Source organism: Pongo pygmaeus, chromosome 17 (genome assembly GCF_028885625.2).
Source record: "Pongo pygmaeus isolate AG05252 chromosome 17, NHGRI_mPonPyg2-v2.0_pri, whole genome shotgun sequence".
NCBI lineage: Eukaryota > Metazoa > Chordata > Mammalia > Primates > Hominidae > Pongo > Pongo pygmaeus.
This window is the reverse complement of record NC_072390.2, coordinates 80613801-80636393: the sequence shown is the minus strand read 5'-3', so window position 1 is coordinate 80636393 and position 22593 is coordinate 80613801. Positions and strand designations below refer to the sequence as shown.

General features: G+C 34.6%; 1 long non-coding RNA gene across 1 annotated transcript; it reads left to right on the top strand.

The window, feature by feature from the left end:
* Window positions 1-10: 10 nt before the first annotated feature.
* LOC129018869 (uncharacterized) lies at window positions 11-22308 on the top strand. The gene is made up of 3 exons (XR_008495445.1): window positions 11-450; window positions 12599-12762; window positions 22022-22308. It is a non-coding gene; the product is annotated as an uncharacterized LOC129018869 (long non-coding RNA).
* The last annotated feature ends 285 nt before the right edge of the window (window positions 22309-22593 follow it).

The window sequence follows — 22593 nt, the reverse complement described above, 5'->3', positions numbered from 1 at the left end:
TAAGCCCCTCATTGCCCGGGGCGGCAGGGCCGGCCGGCTGCTCCGAGTGCAGGGCCCGCCAGGCCTGCGCCCACCCGGAACTCCAGCTGCCCGGCAGCGCCGCGCGCAGCCCCGGTTCCCGCTCTCACCTCTCCCTCCACACCTCCCTGCAAGCTGAGGGAGCGGGCTCCGGCCTTGGCCAGCCCGGAAAGGGGCTCCCACAGTGCAGCTGTGGGCTCCTCAAGTGCCGCCAAAGTGGGAGCCCAGGCAGAGGAGGCGCCCAGAGCGATGGAGGGCTGTGAGGACTGCCAGCACGCTGTCACCTCACAATATGTTTACGTGTTCTAGGTGTTGAGGTTTCAACAATTGGCAGTCTTGACAATGGCCTTCTCGTCCTGAATCATATATTTCAGTTGGGAAGCAAAAGATAGAAACAAAGGAAATTAACAGGCAAGATAACTTTAGAACATGGTAAGTTCTAGGGACACAATGAAATTGGGAAGTGGTATGAGGTAGTCCTTGATTATTTTAGCATATATATCTCTCCACTCACTTTCTAAATATTTACCTGATTTCACTGCCATTTGGATTAAGATCAACGTGCTGGGAAAGATCTAGCTGTGGGATCCTGTAGTGACAGAGTCTTCCAAATTATGGCTAGAACAAGGAACAGAAAGAAGTCTCAAGTGCCTGGATTGTATTTGGAGGATGGGAATAAGGTAGTTGTAGTGAGAAAGACCACCTCGTGGAAAGCTTGAAAGCCATGCAAAGGAGATTGAATTTAATTCTGAAGGCTTAAGAGATAACCAGAAGGTTTTATGAAGTGGAGTAATATGACCTAAGATATATTTTAGAAGGCCATTTTGGTCCAGTGTAAGAACAGTGGAAGTTGAATGATAAAACTAGTGTCATGACAGTGAGAGTGGAGAAAAGTAAAGAGTTCACAGACTTTGCTATGGAATGCAAAGGAAAGAGATTATACGTGAGAATTTTGCTTGGGTGTCATTGTTGGGGCATTTTAATAAATTTTAATAACTAGTGAATTATAGTACATTTAATAAGACTAATGATTTGGGAAAGAGTCGTATTTTGATATGCTAGGTTGTAGCTGCATAGAAAACATCCGATAAAGTTAGTAAGTCACTATTGCACTATATCATCTAAATTTCAGGGAATTTCCAGTTATCAAGCTGTTGATTTGGTGGTGAATGATCTATAAAGTAATGCGATTACATAAATTCTCTGAGAGATATTGCTCCTAGAGACAGATAGAGTGAATGTGAGGCCAAAATCTGAGCTCTGGATCATTCTAGCATTTAGGAATCAAAGAGTAAAGCAATTAGGAGGAGCAAGTAGTAAAGCAACTAGGAGTCAAAGAGTAAAGCAACTACAAGGGAGACCTAGAAGGAGCAGTTACTGAGGTAGGAGGAGAATCATAGAGCGTATCACGTGGAAACCAAGGGACAATAGTGTGCACAGGTAGAAGCAGTAATAGGAAGGAGTGCTTCTGTGGGTCTGACTTGCCCAGGACAGGCAAGTGGAAATAGGAATTGAGACGAGGCAGGTTATGGATTTTTTAAGACTGACTATTATGGACTCATGGAGACCACTCCAGCCCAGCATGGATTAAGGAAACTAAAGAAAGTAAAGAAGTATAATCAGCAAATGCTCACAGCCTGTGAGGAGTTTTGCTATAAAGGAAAACAAAGAAAATGAATGAAATCTAGAGTAAAATCTAAAACTAAGAGAAATGTTATAATATTATATATAAATTTATATTTATAATTTTATTATATATAAATTTTATTGTACATAATTTTATATTTTATATATAATAGCATATATGCATTTATAATTTATATATTATATATAAACATATATGTACACATTTATTGTATTTATATATATTTTACATTGTATACATAAATACATGTATACATTGTATATATAAATACTGTATATAGTATTTACACATATACTTATATGTATTTATATGTATGTACAATATGTATATAGTATTTATATATTTATATGTATTTACATACATAAATGTGTATATATATGTACTATATAAATAAATGTAACGATGTACAATGGTTACTTGATATTTTCATTTGGATATTTGATTAACTGCTTAAACCTAGCATGCCAAAAGATGACTGTTTCATTTTCCTCCCCAAATACATTTCTCTCTAGTCTTTTACCTACCTTCACATCAGTAAACTTGGTAAAATAATTACCATTTCTAGCCTTTAAATCTTTAAAATTATGTATTAAAGAATGTTTTATAATTTTGTTTTATAATCTACCCCTTTCCTCCTTCCCTTTTAATCTCTATATATACTTAATTTTATGAATTAAATATGTAATTTTATAAGATATAAAATATATATGTGTGTATATATAGACATATATATATAGTGTCTTTATATATTTTTTCTATATATAAAGAGATTATACATGAGAATTTGGCTTACGTGAAAATTGGTAAGATCAAGGATTAGAAAGTTTCTCTGGAGCTCTGGAGTGGTGAGGTGTGAGTAATTGAGTTGGTGAGCTAGAAAATTATACTTTTGATTATACGTTTGAATTGGGGATGAAGGTATTGGTTATGAAGATCTAGGTCAAACCCATGGGAGTAGGTAATTGAAGAAAGTAGAGAAAAAACATTTTAGAGATGAGGATGAAATGGAACTACACAACATGTTGAATAGATCATACATGTTTGCTGAAGTTATTAGGAATGGTGGCAAAAGTGAAAGGGAATCTAGTTATTCAATAAATAAGGAAGTAATCAGTTGATTGGTAGCTAAAAGTAATGAATGAAAATAGTAGATGGTGCAAACTAGGTCATGAGCTTCAAAAATATCTCTGGTGTTTGGAGAATGGAGGATTGGAAATGTTTAAGACATATCTGTTATTTCATATTTAATACTTATGAGTATTGCTTAATTTGTTAGTATCAATGCAGCATTAAAATTCTCATTCATATGGCCCATTTTAAATGGATTTTTAAATAAATATTGACAGAAAAAGTTTAAGAACAATATCACTGATAGCAACTTAGAAGTTTGTGAAAAGAGAGAAGAGGTTATTTTAAATTTTTGGTATAATACTGTTTTTGAACACGTACTACCTCACAAGACCATACAATTCTTTTTAAAATACAAATGCTTTTATCATTGCTGGAGCAAATGAATTGACAAATTACTGAGTTTTGGACTATCTGGAATTGTTTTGGAAATTTATCTCTAAGGCTAAATAGTGTGGCACCATAATTATTGAGTTTAGATGAGGGAAAGGAAGCAAGGACACCCTTGGATAAATGAAATGTCAAAGCAGGGTTGAAGGCAATAGTCATGCCTAGCATGGAGGAAATCCTTAATGACACTTTTTACAGAGTTCAAAAAAATCATTGCCATTCCCTTTAACTGACATGAATAAGAGTAATTTGTCAGCAAGAACACTTAAGGCTACCCAACTAAATTGGTTTGAGGCATCCTGCAGGAAACCAAATCTAATCTAATCAATAATACTGACACACCAAAGAGAGGTACGTAGGAGCAATTTTAAAAATGAGGAATAATATAAATTTTAAAATGTCAGGATTTTTTTTCCCTTTTAAGCTCCTGAGAACTAAAATTTAAAGTAATGTTTATGTAGTTTAATGTTCTCTCCAGTTACAGAAAAACCATTATTTTGCTGTTGTTTCCATTTGAGAGATAATTGGCTTAAGATTTAATTATACATGTATGCATTCCTGAATATTTGCATATACATATATATATATTTCTCTACTAATATATATGTGTGTCTTTGTATGTGTACATGTATTATAGTATAACACACATTATTATGTACATAACACATATACATACAATAATACATATTATTAATACATAAGTATTATTACAATATAACATACAGTTTTACCCTGATAAATAAGAGTATTCTATTACGGCTTTTTTTTTTACTTCAAGTTATGGTTTGCTTTTTCTACTTTAAATAATGTTTTTCTTTTCGCTGCGTAGTTATGTTTTAATCCCACCTACAAACATTAGCTAATCAGAACTTCAGTAATTACCAAGCATGGAAAATTCTTCTTATCTTTTACTGACATCTGCATTCAGCGACCTTACCTCAAACTTACAAATGTCTCTAATTGGGCTATTTGCCCAACATTTTCACATTTTAATTTTATGATTGTCCTTGAAGAAATTGGATCCCACCAATACTAGTAATTATAGCTCCATTATGCCTCTTACTTAACTCAGGAGATATTTAGACTTTGATCAATGTATTCATTACACTTATTGATTGATAATTATAATGCATTACTTGCCGACTTTCCTGCCTCCCTCATTAATTGTCTTACCACAGTGCAGAAACATAGTTGCTAGACACTTGACATACATTTTGCCAGAACATTTTACTTTGCTTTTACACTTACTTGGTGCTTAATTGTTCACTTCCCTTATTACAAACCCACTTTATTATTTATTGTAGCTTTCTGGCGCTGCTCATAGGGATCCAAGCAGCCTTCACCATTCTTATGTTCCCCACCCACCCCTTAGCTATGCTCCTCTAAACTTGCTATTTCCAGAATGTTATAAAAGAAACTCAGCATAACTTATCTATAATTACTCTAGGATTTATGATTTATTTAGATTTTATTTTTAAAGTGTTAACTAAAACCTTAAATATGTTAAAACCTGTGGATATTACTATCTGTATTTGAACAAGGTCGATTTAAATACACTATCACTTCTTTTTGAGTCTCGCTCTGTTGCCCAGGCTGGAGTGCAATGGTGCAATCTCGGCTCACCATGACCTCCACCTCCCAGGTCCAAGCGATTCTCTTGCCTCAGCCTCCCGGGTAGCTGGGATTACAGGCATGCACCACCATGCCTGGCTAATTTTGCATTTTTAGTAGAGATGGGGTTTCTCCATGTTGGTCAGTCTGGTCTCAAACTCCCGACCTCAGGTGATCCAGCCACCTCGGCCTCCCAAAGTGCTGGGATTCAGGTGTGAACCACCGCACCCAGCCATTATCACTTCTTAATAATGTAACAATACAAGTTGAGGAAGTGGTAAGATTCAAGACATTCATTAGTGTACAAATGTGTTTTAATTACATATTTTGGCAAGTAATACATTATTTTTATTTAATCATTTTACTTCATTATTTAAACTACCTTAAATTATTTTCTACATCTGGACAGAGCAGCTTATATTTATTTGTGACCCAAAATATGAATAACAATGCTGTTATTCTTTTTTCCAGATGAATAGGACTCAACCTTTTGTAGACACTTCAAATAATGCTTTCTGTCATGAAAAAAAAAATGTTTAATATGTGACATTTTCATTATCTGTCCACTTTTTAGTCGTGTTAGTAATGACACTTATCATTTAATGCCCCCTCCAAGCTTATAGACATCGCAGTATGTTGTCTTTACTGTCGACATTTTATAGTGCTTTGCATGTTTGTGTAATAGTTTGACTCCATATTCCAATTTTGTCACTAGGGTCTAGATCTCTTTATTCCCAGAACCTAGCATAGGGAAGGTTTTAAGGGAAGGTTTTTTAATACAGATGCTCCTCAACTTCTAATGAGGTCATGTCCTGATACACCAATCATAAGTTAAAAAATCATTCAATACCTTGCCTACCTTAAACATGCTCAGAATACTCACAATAGCCCATAGTTGAACAAAATCGCCTAGCACAAAGCCTGTTTTATAATAACGTGTTGAATATCTCATATAATTTATCGAATACTGTAGTGAAAGTGAAAAACAGAATGGTTGTACGGGTCCCCAAAGAATGGTCTCTACTGAACGCGTATCCCTTTTGCACCACCATAAAATAAAAAAAAAATTAAGTTAAAACATTCTAAATCAGGGATCGTCTGTATATATTAATTTGTATGTATGTACGTACATATATATGAAAAGGGAAAGTAAAGAGTTGACTCAATTTATAATATACTCTCATATTATAAATTGCATATGCATTAAAGGAAATATCAAAATTTAAAGAGGGATAGCCATAATAAATATCAACAAAGGCAATCATAACTGTTACTTGGTGAAAACGTTTCCTTAACTCATCTACAGGGCTGCATTATTACCTTTTGTTTTATCTCATTATAAGATTTTAATATTTTTTCAATTGTAGCTCATCATTCCAATATTTAATCACATTGTTGCTTAAGAAAGTGGTATTTTTTTCTTTACATATGCTTTCTTTTTTCTCACAGTTTCTTCAAGCAAACTCTCAACAGTATCTTCTTAGCATGAGTGTTAGCTTTTCTTATTGCCAACCTTTTAATTGGAGTTTTAAAATAGGAAAGGATTTAGTTGGTAGACAAAAATGGAGTAAAGATAAATTTTAAAAATCTTAAATACTGACTGAAATCAATTTTACGTTTTTTTCTATTTTTATCTATGTTTAACATAAAGTAATATAAGCATAAAGAATATTTTATAAACATAAACAATGCAAATATATCAAGTGGAAGAGAAAGTGACACATTCAGAAATACTATTTTTATAATTAAAAATATAGTGTTCTATAATGCTTTAAATCATAATACACTAAAAATAAAAAATGTAACTTCCAAAAAAATACTGTTAGATTGTGTAGAAATATATTGATTTCAACCTCATTTGCAGAATCAGAGAACTAGATTGCTACAAAACAGATGGACTCTTTTGAGTGCCATTGGATTCATAGAAGCAATATGTAAATAATGAGTAAAAAAATCTTGATTATTTCCTGTTATTTTACAAAATATTAACCCTTGTGATCTCCCTCAGATCACCTCACAGGTCCACACAATTTAGGAAATAAATTCCATCCATCATGATCCAATGCAGTTTTTTTCATACTGAGCCACTTGGAAGGCATTGGATTATTTTCACGCAAGACCTTGGAATATATTTGAATATAGGGAGGTAGGGAGGAGAGGAGAATGAAATGCTGAAAATATTTAAATTTATTTAAAAAATAAGTTGATTAAAAATCTGTTCACATGCATGCTGTTACACACATCCCAAGGGCTATTTGCTTATTCATGTGTAGTTTCAGTGTAAAAACAGGTAACATTTTCACTGACTGTGATCTAAATTAAATTAATGTCTAAAAATAATTCATGAGTTAGCAGTGGAAGTCAAAGTAGCACTTCAAGCATACTTGAAGTATTGACTTTTGTTGAAAACAATTTAGTATATTACCCTGCTTTGCTGTAATATTTTAAATAATTTCTAAAAAAAGTTTCATTTTGAAGATTTCTAGATTAATCTCTGGATTTGCATAATACCTTCCATGGTTTATTTATTTATCTATTTTTTTGAGACGGAGTTTCGCTCTTGTTGCCCAGGCTGGAGTGCAATGGCAAGATCTCCGATCATCGCAACCTCTGTCTCCTGGATTCAAGAGATTCTGCTACCTCAGCCTCCTGAGTAGCTGGGATTACAGGCTCACGCCACCACACCCGGCTAATTTTGTATTTTTAGTAGGGACGACGTTTCCCTATGTTGGTCAGGTTGGTCTTGAACTCCCAACCTCAGGTGATCCACCTGCCTCAGCTTCTCAAAGTGCTGGGATTACAGGCATGAACCACCGTGCCTGGCCTTCCATTGTTTATTAATAGCTAACAAGACTAACATTTTAAACAATTTAGAGAGGAAGGCTGTTACAAATAAATCAATATCTTTACATAATAGTTGTCACAAATACCTTTTACTTAATATAATGCTTCTAAGTTTTAAAACCTGCCTCATGAATGATGGTAAACTGAGGATGAAAGTCAACCGTTATTTACAGAAAACTTTGAACATGTCATGGTATCTCCCATTTTCAGTACATATGTGGAGTTAATATATGATTGCATTTCTTAGCAGTCATATGTTGTTATTATATTAACAATGTAACAATGTTTTATTTATTTTACTGCCTCACCTACCTAATCAAATTATGTATTGGATTTATTAAATGATCCTGACAGAACATTTATCATTACTCAATAATATAAAATAAATAAAATAAAATAACCCAGTAAACTTTTCTAAGGTAAGGAAAAATTCCAGCCACTGATAATAAAATTAGAAATTTATGCTTTGTTACTAAAAAAATTTTAATCATATTTTTAACCTTAAAATTGTATGTTGGTGTTTATATGTTTTCTATTTTATCTCATAAATAAGACCAAATGTCATTTCTAAATAGAAAATAATAACTTATATACATCTTAATATTTGGAATAATTTTTCCTGACTCTGCTCACCTACAGTTTTTTGCATATTTGCAATCACAGTGTAATATATATTTCGTATTCTTTTCTACTTGATTAATATGTAGCTTATGTATATTGTGGTTGACAGAATCTTATCCCCCATGAATTTTGTCCGTTGTGTTATGTCTGTGAATATATTACCTGACAATAGAAACGGTACAAATGTTAACTGTGGTTATTAACCAGCAGGCTTACGAAATAGGGGGATTATCTTACTATCCTGGTGGGCTCAATGCAATCACATGAGCCCTTAAACACAGGAGAGAAAACTGGTGAGATTTGAAGCAAGAGAAAGATTTGATGTGCTTGAAGACAGAGAGAATCACATAGAAGGTGTGCGAGGGAATACACACTCTAACCAAAACCCTTGTGCCTGAATGAAGACCCAGAGTCCCAGGTGAGAGCAGCATTCTTTGCCGATAATTGATTTTAGTCCAGTGAGAACCTTAGTAGATAATCCAGTCACAATAGGCTGGGCTTCTGCTATAAAGAAAAATTCGACATTATAAATGGTTTTGTTGTGGTGACGTTATAAATGGTTTTGTCGTGAGCTACTAAATTTGTGGCACTTTGTTACTCAGCAATAGGAGGCTAATACATATATTTTGTTTCCAGTTCTTCATTATTATTCAATATTCAGATTATTAAATTGGTGTGTAACATGGACACTAGTGTTATAAAGACTGCAATCTAAAGGTAGGAAATGGTATCTACCTTTTAGAAACCCACAATATAACCAGAAAGGCAAACAGCCACACAAGAAAAGTTAAAATTATTTTTGTCACAGGCAGAAATGTTTGGGAGGAGTCACAGCAGCAAGAGACACTGCTCTGGAGCTGTTTGCTGGAACTAACAGATACAAAGAAGAATTTGTAGTGTTAAGTCCCTGTCATCTAACTGATGCTCACCATTATCTCATTAACCCTCACTGCTGTAGTCAAATGGCTGGAAATGAAGAGAAACTGTAGATAAAGTATTATGTTAGACATAATACAAGATCAGACTGGAAACCCTATACAGGCTAGGGTAGAGATGAACATAACTAAAATAATTTGTGTACCTAGGAGATTTTCTATAATTTCAGCATGTGCAAAAGATTGACTCCTAAATTTACAGATTATATTTTTGGATATGGCCATTTAGGACGCAACACTAGATTGGGTTGTGCAGCATAATACATGATTTCCAGGATACAGGAAGGGTAAAAGCCAAGATTTACTCCAAGATTTCTAGTTTGGCTACTGGGGACAAAATACACAATTAAAAGAAACAACATAATTTAACAATTCAATAATTGGGCAGAAGAGGGGACATGAGAGCTTATTTTAAAAGTTATGATATGTTTTGCTATGAATAAATGAAACTATAACTCCAATTTTCTTCACAGTAAATAAGTCTATTACCTCAACTGATAGCATACAGTGTTGGTAGTTTGAACATTTCAATGTCATCTAGAACCCGAACTTGAAGAATAATTTAAATGCATACGTTAATTAACTTGATTTAGTCATTCCACAATGTATTGATATTCAAAACATCATATTGTACAAGATAAATATATACTTTTATTTTTTAATTTAGAAAAATAAAATAAAAAGAAATAAACCAGGAGGACAGAAACTATATGGTTCAACTTATATGAGGTACCTAGAGTAGACAAATTCATAGAGATAGAAAGCAGAATAGAAGCCGCCAGGGATACAGGGAGAGGAAAGGGATAATCCTATTTTGATGGGTAGAGTTTATGTTTGGAATGATAAAAACATTTATGGCATAATAATGGTGATGAGTACACAGCATCGTGAATGTATTTTATGCCACTGAATTATATATTTACAAATGATTAAAATCATAAACATTAGGCGTATTTGATCACAAGAAAAAATAGGAAAAAAAGAGTAACTTAAAACATAAGGTAGAAGTGTGATTTTCCACAACATGTTTAAGAAATGTCATAAAATTCCCAATGCTACAGAAAAGTAAGATGAGAATTGATAAAAGATGACTTGATTGGATGAGTTATAAATCAACAATAATGTTAGATACAGTGTTTAGTAAAGAGTGCTTTTCTAACAAATTGTGGAAGTAGAAGTCAGAGCGAAAGGAGAAAGTAGTGAGCAACTGCAGGTTACATAAGTTGGCTGCTCCCTCATGGCATTCCAAATCAATAGGTGAGAAGGTGTGCCAGGGAGTAGCAGTCTCAATGGAACTTTTTGTTATTGTTTTTGTTGTTACATTATATTATTTTAATTTATAGAAGAAAATATTATGTAGTTTGGAGAAGAAAATATGAGTCTCTAGATGAGAAAATGGGCAGTTTATATAAAAAGGTTAAAAGTTTAACTATGGAGGACATAAATTTATACACTAATGCCCTGGATAACAGAAGCTAAACTTATAATTTGCACATTGCAGATTATAAATACCCCTGAGCATGCCTTCCTCCCATAAGACTCAAGCTGCAATTTTACTTTAGCAATAACAGGAGAAACTATAGAAAAGAGACAAGAGAAGATGGTGGGTAAATACTCCTGGCAGTTGGTTAGAGAATCTAGGGAATATGAGTATGTTCATATTTACTGATATCAATTTTCCAGGAAAGTACAAGTTAATGTAATCAGCTGGGAATAAAGGGACAGGAATTTCAGTCTTCAGTAAAAGCTTCAATATTTCCTATTTATTCCATTATGTGCCGGTGCTTTATAGATCATTGTACGTCTTACTTGATGAGAGATAAGAGAACTTAGAACAACACAGTAGTAGTTGCAATACAACCCAATATAATCACATAACATTTCTTTCTAGCTCCAGTTCATCCAGAGTCTTTGATTAATCTTTTATTGTATAGCTTAATTGTGCCTGGTATTTTATTTTATTTTATTTTATATTTTACAGTGTCACTCTCAGGGTATTGTGCCTATTTTTAGGATATTTGGCTTCCACAAAACTCAGGAAACATTGTGGTGATAATTAGAGATGGCCGAGTTTAGAGGCAAAGGGATTCTTTAAGAGATTAGTCCAGGTGATGATGCTTTGGACTTAAACTAAGAGATTGGAAATGCATCTATTTCTAAATATTATGAAGAACATGATTTTTACCAAACTAAAAGTGATAAATAAGATAGAAAACCTCTGGGTTACAGCCTTGAAAACAATGTAATGCCATTAATTGAGCTAGATACTATTGATGGGGAAAGATGAGGTTAAGAGGTGATCTGATGTTGTCACTTGGGATATGTTGAATCGAATATGTCTGCAGAAGATACAAGTTGAGATAGCAATTTAGTTAGAGTTAAAATGCAGATCTAGAGTTTGGGAAACAATCTCTACAGCTAGGCATCATTCTTTATTTGACTATTAAGGACATAAGGCAAGTTGGTATTGACTAAGAAGAACAAGTATTGCTTTTTTAAAAAAAAAGCAAGAAGAGGCCGGGCACAGTGGCTCACACCTGCAATCCCAGCACTTTGGGAGGCCGAGGCGGGCAGATCACAAGGTTAGGAGATTGAGGCCATCCTGGCTAACTCGGTGAAACCTCGTCTCTACTAAAAATACAAAAAATTAGCCGGGTGTGGTGGCGGGCGTCTGTAGTGCCAGCTACTAGGGAGGTTGAGGCAGGAGAATCCCTTGAACCCGGGAGGCGGAGCTTGCAGTGAGCAGAGATCTCGCCATTGCACTCCAGCCTGGGCAACAGAGGAAGACTCCGCCAAAAAAAAAAAAAAAAAAAAACCAAAAAATAACAACAACGAAAAAGAATCTAGTGAGAAGGAAGAGAAGAAATGAACTAATAGAAAAGATAAAGGAAGAATAATCTTAGATGTTGGATTATAATCAGCATTTTCTGAGTATTTTATGCAAAAAAAATGACATAAATTGGATTTGTTTTGTTCTTACCATAATGCTTTTAGGATGATATTTATATCTACTTTGCACTAAACAGGAAAGTAGACCTCAGAGAGGTTAAATAATTTGTACACATTTATTAACATAGAACCTAGCTATGGTAGAAGGCCAGACCTATCTGGATCCCAAGCTATTTCTTGTCCTCTAATATCACTTTGTATCTAGGAGATAACTTCAAACCCAAACAACGTTTCAGGTCATTTACATAACAGCGACTTGCGGATTCCAAGGCAACTGGGTATGAAAGAATATGTGAGTGAGTTTTCTGCTAGCGGTTTTCCTCCATTCAGTCTGCTAAGTCTTTTAGGGAGATGGTTATCCTTTTTGCTTTCCTGGTTTTCCTAATCATCTAGAAAGTCCTTGCTCTATTTCCGCTTACTTTTTGTTATAAGACTTTTTCTGATTCTCCCTCTCCAGGCGGAAGCAAAAAGAAAAAAGATCTTCATTATACGTCTGCTCATCAGCAGAACAAATTCCCATGGCTCTCTGTTCTAATCAGGAGGAAGTAATTTTCCCTTCTCACCTGACTGATTCTCCAACTTGGCTCTTGAAGCTGACTGCTCTCCAATCCCTCCCTCCAGGTACTCAGTTGCAATTTTCGGTTCCTGCTAAGTTTCGCTTATTAAACACTTTACCACTTACTCTCTGTTACTTCTACCCATCTTCCCACTCATTTAACCAAATTCCCACAAATTTAACCAAGTTTCAGTGAAAAATCAAGCTAACACATACTTAAACAACCACTATATGATTTTAAAAGCATCTGTATTTATTTGACTAGATATTAAGTGCCTGATGGCATAAACATAAGAGTCATCACTATCATCATCACCCCTATTATTTGCTATGTGCTAGATACTGTGCTAAATATACTTCTCAGGCATCATTTCCTTTAGTTAGGAGTATTTACATCATCTCTCTTTATATAAATGTAAATATAACATATATATTTAAATACATATTTACATTATATGTAAAGAGAGTAATTTATATAAAGCTGGTATATATATACACATATATAAATATTATACATATATACTGGTGTGTGTGTGTTGTGTATGTGCGTGTGTGTATATATATATTTATATATATAAAGAATAGTCTTAGATGTTGGATTATAGCGGCATTTTCTGAATATTTTATGCAGCAAATATTGTATATGTAATATATAAATATTTTATATATAAAGTTTAGTTAATGGAATTCCATATATGTGGGGTTTACGTATGTCAACCTAGTTTAACAATTTGTTGTGAGTTAGGTGTTATTAGCATGGTACTGATAAGGAAATAGTATTTCAAAGTTATACTGCCTCTCCAGGGCAGAACCAGTTCTTAAAATGCTTGAAGTTTTTAAGTTCTAAGGATACATAAAAATCTAAGACCCAAGTGAACTTGAACTACCAAAAATATTTAATGAACATATTAAATTGATTTACAAACTAGGAAAGTTTATGGCACATATAAATATAAAACATACGTAAATGTACAAAGTAATAGCAAGTTTCAGTTCCCTAAAAATTAAGAAAAGATGCAATACTTATGAAACATAACCCCCTTTTCTAAATCAATGTTCAACTTGTAAAGGCAGCCACAAACTAAGATGTAGTCTAGAGGCTACAACTCAGTGCTGATGGAAACATATTTTGTTTAAAGTAAGCATCTGATATTAAAAATGTGCTTTTGAACAGTTACTGAAAGTGAATCAGCACCACAGATCACCTTGTCAGTGCTCTGACAGGAAGGCTGATATTTAAAGGTGAGTTCCAACTGTTTCCTTAATTTATAGTGTAAGAATTCTGCAGCCACCTGTCTAAGGGAAGCAACCATGTAGAGATTATTGGTCCCCGAGCACTTTTGTCACCTGTCTTGTTAGACCTCTTGTACCAATCAGCATTTTTTTGTAGAATCTAAGCTGTTTTAATCACCTGTTTTTCCTTTTCCCAATCTTTGTGTCAGATAATTTTACATAAATCTCAATGGGGAAAAAAACAAGAACAAAAACCAACCACCCCCAAACAGAAAAGCCAATATATCTGGCTTGGTTAATGTTCCAATTATTGGTCTATGGCAAACACTTGCTTTGTTAGGTTTTTAAAAGCTTTCCTCGGCCGGGTGCGGTGGCTCACGCCTGTAATCTCAGCACTTTGGGAGGCGGAGGTGGGCGGATCATGAGGTCAGGAGATCGAGACCATCCTGGCCAACACAGTGAAACCCCGTCTCTACTAAAAACACAAAAAAATTAGCCGGGCGTGGTGGCGGGCGCCTGTAGTCGCAGCTACTCTGGAGGCTGAGGCAGGAGAATGGCGTGAACCCGGGAGGCGGAGCTTGCTGTGAGCCGAGATCGTGCCACTGCAGTCCAGCTTGGGCAACAGAGTGAGACTCCGTCTCAAAAAAAATAAGCTTTCTTCAGAAATAAGTGTTTTTTTATGTCTCATATATAACATTCCTACTGACTTAGCAACCATATTTTGAAAGCCATTAATAATCACAGACCCTGAACGCAACCTCACTCTCTTCCCATTGTATAGTGTTTATCAGACATCATTCCCTTTGGTGCACCGCTCAGTGTTTTGCCAGTTTCTAGCAATGTTAACAAGGTATAATAAGACTCAACCTAGCTACGGCTCAGATTTCAGCATTAAAAAATGGGCCCAGTTATACTCCACACAGTTATTTGAGAAAAATCAGAATGCATGTAGAACTTCATAGCCAAGTGCCTGAAAAACAGTAAGTGCCACAAAGTTTTATGTTCTTTCCTTTCTTCATATTTGTTTTTCCAATCTTTCATTACTAAATATGTAATAGCTCTCAAGGGAGAACTCTAGGAGTTAACAATTTAGTCTCATCCATACACTTACTTATAGTTCACAAGTTGATCACTTGTCACTTTGATTTATTGTTCTTCATTCTCTAGTAGTGCAAAATAATTCTACTCTTCCTCAGTTGTAAGAGTCTTAGGCACAACGTAGTAGTATTCCCTAAGAATGACACTATATGATTAGATGGGTTTCATTTTTTTTCTTTGTTCTGTTGCTTGTTTGGTTTATCTTGTTTTTGAAAAACAAAATTGTTACAAAGTAGAAAACATCACAGGAGAAAAAATGCTGAGTTTTATGATCTGGGAAAAGTAGGGAAGGAATATATTTCAGTGTTTCCGAGTTATTGAAGATAACCTTTTTTCTCATCGAAAGCATCCTTAACTTCTGTGGCATACACTTTCATCTTCTAATATTTAAAGTGTCCATGGTAAGATTAGATGGAAGAGAGGTGGGGAGAGTCATCAATCATGCTTCTGTTTAAAACTGTTTAAATAGAGTTTAATCTACTCTATTTTACACTTTCAAAGCAGGAAAGGAATACTTTTTTATATAGCCAAGTGGGACACCTTTGCACAAAGGCTTCAAAATAGTGAAAAGAAACATGTATATATATATATGTATATGTATATGTTAAATATTTCTCATTCATACGGACTCTCAATGTATTCTACATGAAACACTTTTAGCAGTACTCATGGATAGGTTAAGTGAACTCAAAGATGCTTAAACGCTCTATTTAAGGCAGTGGAGATATACAGGATCCTCCTGTGTGTTCTTGATGGCATCGTTACGTTACTTCTTGGACTAGTGCCTACTGAGTGTGAGAGGAGTGAGTTAAGTGGGGAGAATAACATGATTAACTTCCATGTTATTTGATTGATTGAGTTTTGTACCTAGACAGCTCATGTAACTGTAATTTTTCTATCTATAAACTGAGACAAATTATGCCTCTCTATCAAAAACACTCATTCAGAAGACCAAGTTTGTTTTTATTAATGTAGAATACTTCAAGATATTTACATTAAATTGCTTTTAAAACTTTTCTTGTCTTATTAATAATGAAACATAATCTTCTAGCAATGAAAAAGCTCAATTTGCCTCCTAAAGTATAGTGGTAAGAGAATGATATTGGAACCAATTCTAATTTGCTTCTGAAAGGGCTTGTATTATTTTTAAACAGATTACTTCTAAGAGTTCAGATTCCTGGCAGACACATATAAGTATGAAAATATAATAGCATAATAACTGGTACACCAAATATGTGTAATAAATATGCTTTAAAAAAAGGAAATAAACATTTAAAAAATGTATCTTTAAAGCCGCAGGTCCCCACGGTGAGCAAATTGAAAACAAGAAAGAATAGAAAGGGGAAAGAATGAAAAGAAGCTATTTTTTAATTAATTGCGAGTTAACTTCTAGGGCCATGCTATGCATTCCACATATTTGAATCTAATTTTATTAAGCATTTTGTTATATTATAATTAAAATAGCTATGACACTGTCTATAGAAGCTAAGGTTTATCTAATTTAAATAGTTTTTCAGGGATCCACAGTTGCTGGACAGGGCTGGAAGTATAAGGTGGTGCTCATAAGTTCTATGTAGGTTTCTTTGTTTCACTTTTGTGTTATCCAAAACCCTCTTCCAGAAGGATAGTTAATGACCTGGGAAGGGTCTGCTCTATGGCTTCAACTTATTCCTGATAATGTAACTGAGTCTATTCAATACAACAAATATTTAATTAAGTGCCTAGTTTGTGCTTATGGGGGTTAGGTGACATCAGTGAAGAAAGCAGACAACTCTTTCTTTTCTACTTTGTAATTGAGAGGGACAGAAATCAATAATAAACCTACTAAATGAGAAAATTATATAGTATAAAAGAAGGTGATAAGTGCTAATTAAATACATAAAATAGAGTGAGCAAAAAAGATCAGAAGTGCTATTCATGGGCTAAATTTTAATAGTGTGTTCAAGGTAGATAGGCCTCACTGTTAAAGTGACTTTTGAGTAAGGAACTAAAAAAAAAGTTAGAAGTTAACCGTTGAGGTACCCTAGATAGCCAAGGGGAGGGAAGGCATTCTGGGGAGAAGTAAAAGCCAACGCAAAAACACATGTTAGCAGGATGTTGTCTGGTCTGTTCTAAACATATCGAGGAGGCCTGTGGCCAGTGAAATAGAGAAAGTGAGGGGAATAAGAGTAGATGACAAATCAGAGAGATAATTGAGGAGGTGGGGATGTATGTCATTAGGATAGGCATACGGGCTGTCATAAGCACTTCCTCCGAGTTCATGGGGAAGCCATTGCAGAGCTCTAAAGGTAGGAGTGACATAACTCACCTTTTGTTTTAAGAGTTTAACTTTGACTTTGCCAAGAATAGACAGAGGGAATGATATAACTTTAGAAACTGATGACATATAACTTGGTTAGAAATAACAGTGGCTCAGCTGGGCGTGATGGCTCATGCCTGTAATCTCAGCACTTTGGGAGGCCAAGGCGGGCAGATTGCTTGAGCTAAGGAGTTTGAGACCAGCTTGGACAACATGGTGAGACAGACCCTGTCTCTATAAAAAGTATACAAAAATTAGCCAGGTGTGGTGGCATGTGCCTGTAGTCCCAGCTACTCAAGAAGCTGAGGTGGGAGGATTGCTTGAGCTAGGGAAGTGAAAGTTGCAGTGACTCGTGATAATCACACTATGCTCCAGACCAGGTGACAGGGAGTTCAAAACAACAGGACTTTTGGTGAGCTAACATAGTCTGAGAACAAAAGAAGAATCAAAAATGAGTCCAAGTTTTTTGGTCTGAACTACCAGAAGATTGAAAATGCCATCAACTGAGACGAGTAGGAAGACTACAGATAGAACAGGTTTATAGGGGAAATATTAGAAATTCAGTTTTGAAAGTATTCTAAACATTTAAGAGAAGTCAAATAAGTGTTTCTGAATGCATGTGAATCTGGGGTAGAGGTGGAACTTTTGGTGTTGTCAGGATTTAAATGTTATTTAAAGTAATTATCCTGATTATAGCTGAGACCACAGAGATTAAAAGGATCATTAGCAGCTAGTATGAGCAACTATATGCTAATAAATTGGAAAACCTAGAAGAAATGGATAAATTCCTAGACGCATATAACCTGCTGAGGTTGAACTATGAAGAAATCCAAAACCAGAACAGACCAATAACAGGTAAAAAGATTGAAGTCTTAATAAAAAGTCTCCTGGCAAAGAAAAGCCTAGGTTCTGATGGCTTCACTGCTGAATTTTACCAAACACTTAAAGAAGAACTAATACCAATCCTACTTAAACAATTCCAAAAATAGAAGAGGGGGGAATCCTCCCAAACTCATTCTATGAGGCCAGTGTTACTCTAATACCAAAATCACAAAAAAATACACATCAAAACAGGAAAACTACAGACCAGTGTTCCTTATGAACATCGATGCAAAAATCCTCAACAAAATACTAGCAAACTGAATTAAACTACATATTAAAAAGATTATTTATCCTGACCAAGTGGGATTCATCCCAAGGATACAAGGATAGTTTAACACACACATATCAATCAATGTGATACATATCAAAAGAATGAAGGATAAAAATCATATGATCATTTCAATTGATGCTGAAAAAGAATTTGATAAAATTCAACATCTCTTCATGATTAAAAAAACCCTAAAAAAAACCCTAAAAAACTGTATAAGGAATATTCATCAATACAATAAAAGCCATATATGACACACCCACAACTAGTATTATACTGAATGGGGAAAAAAACTGAAAGCCTTTCCCCTAAGATCTGTGACATGACAAGGATGCCCACTGTCACCACTGTTATTCAACATATTACTGGGAGCCCTAGCTAGAGCAATCAGACAAAAGAAAGAAATAAAGGGCACCCAAATTGAAAAGGAAGGTGTCAAATTATCCTTGTTTGCAGTTGACATAATCTTACATTTGGAAAAACCTAAAGACTCCATCAAAAAGTATAAGAACTGATAAATACGTTTTAAAAAGTTGCAGGATAGAAAATTGACATATAAAAATTAATAGCATCTTTATATGCCAGCAACAAATAATATGAAAAACAAGAAAGTAATCCCATTTACAATAGCTACAAAGAAAATGAAATATATAGGAGTTAACCAGAGAAGTAAAATATCTCTACAATTAAACATTGATGAAGGAAATTGAAGAGGACACAAAAATATGGAAAGATATTCCATGTTCATGGAGTGGAAGAATCAATATTGTTAAAATGTCCATAGTATTCTAAGAAATCTACAGTTCAATAAAACACCTCTCAAAATACCAATGACATTCTTCACAGAAATAGAAAAACAATCCTACTGTCAGTCCTTTCTTTTTTTTTCATTTTAGAAAGACTCATAAGAGCCAAAGCTATTCTGAACAAAAAGAACAAAACTGGAGGAATCACATGAACAGTACCAAAAGAGCATGGTACTGACATAAAACCAGACACACAGACGAATGGAACAATATAGAGAGCCCATGAACAAATCCATACATCTGCAATGAACTCATTTATGACAAAGGTGCCAAGAACATATACTGGGGAAAGGGCAGCCTCTTTGATAAATGGTGCTGGGAAGACTGAATATCCATGTGCAGAAGAATGAAACTAGACCCGTATGTCTCGCCATATACAACACTCACACCAAAATGGATTAAAGACTTAAATCCAAGACGTCAAACTATTCAATTACTAAAAGAAAACATTGGGGAATCTCTCCAGGACACTGGAGTGAGCAAAAGTTTCTTGAGTAATACCACCAAGCACAGGCAATCAAAGCAAAAGTGGACAAATGGGATCACGTGAAGTTAAAAAGCTTCTGCACAGCAAAGGAAGCAGCTAACAAAGTGAAGAGACAACCCACAGAATGGAAGAAAATATTTGCAAACTCTTCATCTGAGAAGAGATTAATAACCAGAATATATTAGGAGCTCAAACAACTCAATAGGAAATAATCTAATAATCCAGCTAAAAATTGGCAAAAGATCTAAACAGACATTTGTCAATACAAGACATAAAAATAGAAAACAGGTATGAAAAAGTGCTTGATATTATTATCACCAGAGAAATGCAAATTAAAGCTAGTATTGATATCATCTCACCCCAGTTAAAATGTGTTTTATCCAAAAGACAAGCAATAACAAATACTGGCGAGGAGGTGGAGAAAAGGGAATCCTCATATGCTGTTTGTAGAAATGTAAATTAGCACAGCCACTGTGGAGAACAGTTTGGATGTCACTCAGAAAGCTAAAAATTGACCTAATATATGATACAGCAGTCCCACTGCCAGGTATGTACTTAAAAAAAAAGGTTATCAGTGCATTGAAGAGATATCTGCACTCCCATGTTTATGGCTGCACTATTTACAATAGACAAGCCTTGGAAGCAACCCTCTGTGTTCACCAACAGAAAAATAGATAAAGAAAATGTGTTAGATATACACAGTGGAGTACTTATCAGCCCTAAGAAAGAATGAGATCCTGTCATTTGCAACAACATGAATGAAACTGGAGGTTATTATGTTAAGTGAATTAAACCAGGCACAGAAGGACAAACTTCTCATGTTCTTACTTATTTATGGGAGGTAAACATTAAAACAATTGAACTCATGGAAATAGAGATTACAGTGATGGCTGCCAGGGGCTAGAAAGGATAGTGAGGTTATGGGGAGGAAGTGGGGATGGCTAATGGGTACGGCGTAGTTTTTAGAAAGAATGAATAAGATTTAGCATTTGATGGCACAACATGGTGGCATCATACTGAGAAACTGTATTTTACTATAGTAAAATAGCCACCATGCTGTGGTGGCTATAATATTTGGCCATAATTTTAATTGGCCATTAAATTTGGCCAAGTAATATGGCCAAATAATAATTGGCCATAATTTACTATAATTATACTTACTTATTTTAAATAATTTACTAGTTATTTAAAAATAACTAAAGTACTGCAGTTGGATTGTTTGTAACACAAAGGATAAATGCTTAAGGTGATGGAGACCCCATTTACCCTGATGTGATTATTATGCATTTTATGCCTGTATCAAAATATCTCATCTATCCCATAAATATCTCATCGACACCTACTATACCTATAAAAATTAAAAAAATATATATATATATAAATGTCATAATTATGAACAAGATCATCAGGAGCAACAGGAACTAACGTCAGGGACCGAGCATCTACATGAACAAGTCTAGGACAAGAGGCAGATCAAGCAAGTGAGACCAAACTGTCTTGCAAGGATAGGGAAGAAAGTATATCATGGAAATGGGAGTGGCTGACTCAAATGCCATAGCTAGGGACAAGAATTGGCCACGGGATTTTGACACCGAGGACGGCATTGTGCTCTTGCTAAGAGAAATTTTGATGGAGTTGTGAGTGGGAAGGCAACAGCCTTACTGCAGAATGTATACAGAGACCAGGAAGAGGGGAACCCGAAATATTTTTTCAGGGAATTTTAGTGGAAATCATAGTAAACAGAAAAATGTTAGGAAAGATAAATTCAATTCTAGATTACAGATATCCTCAATGAAACTTTTAAGATTATAGTTTGATTGCACTTTTTCTTGAATGTCCAACTACATGCATACTAATCTACATCACTAGAAATCTTACATAGACATAGAAATTTATTTTAGCTTATTATTTTAACAAGTTATACAGTAACAGACTCATTCACTTACATATATATATGTACTTGTTTTGATTCCATGATCATAGTTAACATATTTCAAACCACAGGCACAATTAATATGCAGAAAGGAATATGTTATACAGAAATATATATGTTGTGTATGCTATGAAATATATTTGGGAAACTACATACTGCAATACATCTAGCCATATTACACTATGAACATATTTCTCTACTTCTCTTGGGTTTTCATTTGCTGAAATTTATACTCAAAAAAATTAAATTTAATAGTGGAATTAACTGCTCAAATATGCATACAGGCATCACAGAAAAAATTTCATTTACTTATTTTAGAAAAAATATACAAGATGGAGGAGTGGGTTATAAAACACATCAACCTAGAATGAGAAAAAGAATCCAGCTTCATGAGATGTAACTGAGAAGAGCCTACAGTTCTTTATGTGATCAATACGGAAGTGATCAACTGGAAGACAGTTCTTTAAGATGAGTTTGTGCCCACAAAAAGAGGTGGTCATATAGACGAGACATCACTAGAAGTTTACAGATCTTGGTATCCTTTCTGAAAAAAAAAAAATCCCCAAACTGATCCTTAGGTACTAAAATCAAGATTCTTACATATCAATGTTTATGCAATGATTTTTATTTCATTAAAATCACAGGGTCTTATATCCACTGGCTGTAAGTTTTTAAGTATTTACTGAGAAACCTGTCTATGGTGAATTGACTCTAAAACTGGGAAGTTTCATATGAAACCAAGGGAACTAGCTCTATGGTTCTTGAGTGAGCTCAAATTCATAGAACAGCTGCTAGAGGAGGGACGCCTTGTTTTCACAACTGAATGTATGCCGAGTACAAAAAAACAGGAGCTGCAGGAGCATGAGTCATGATTACTTAGGGAGAAGACT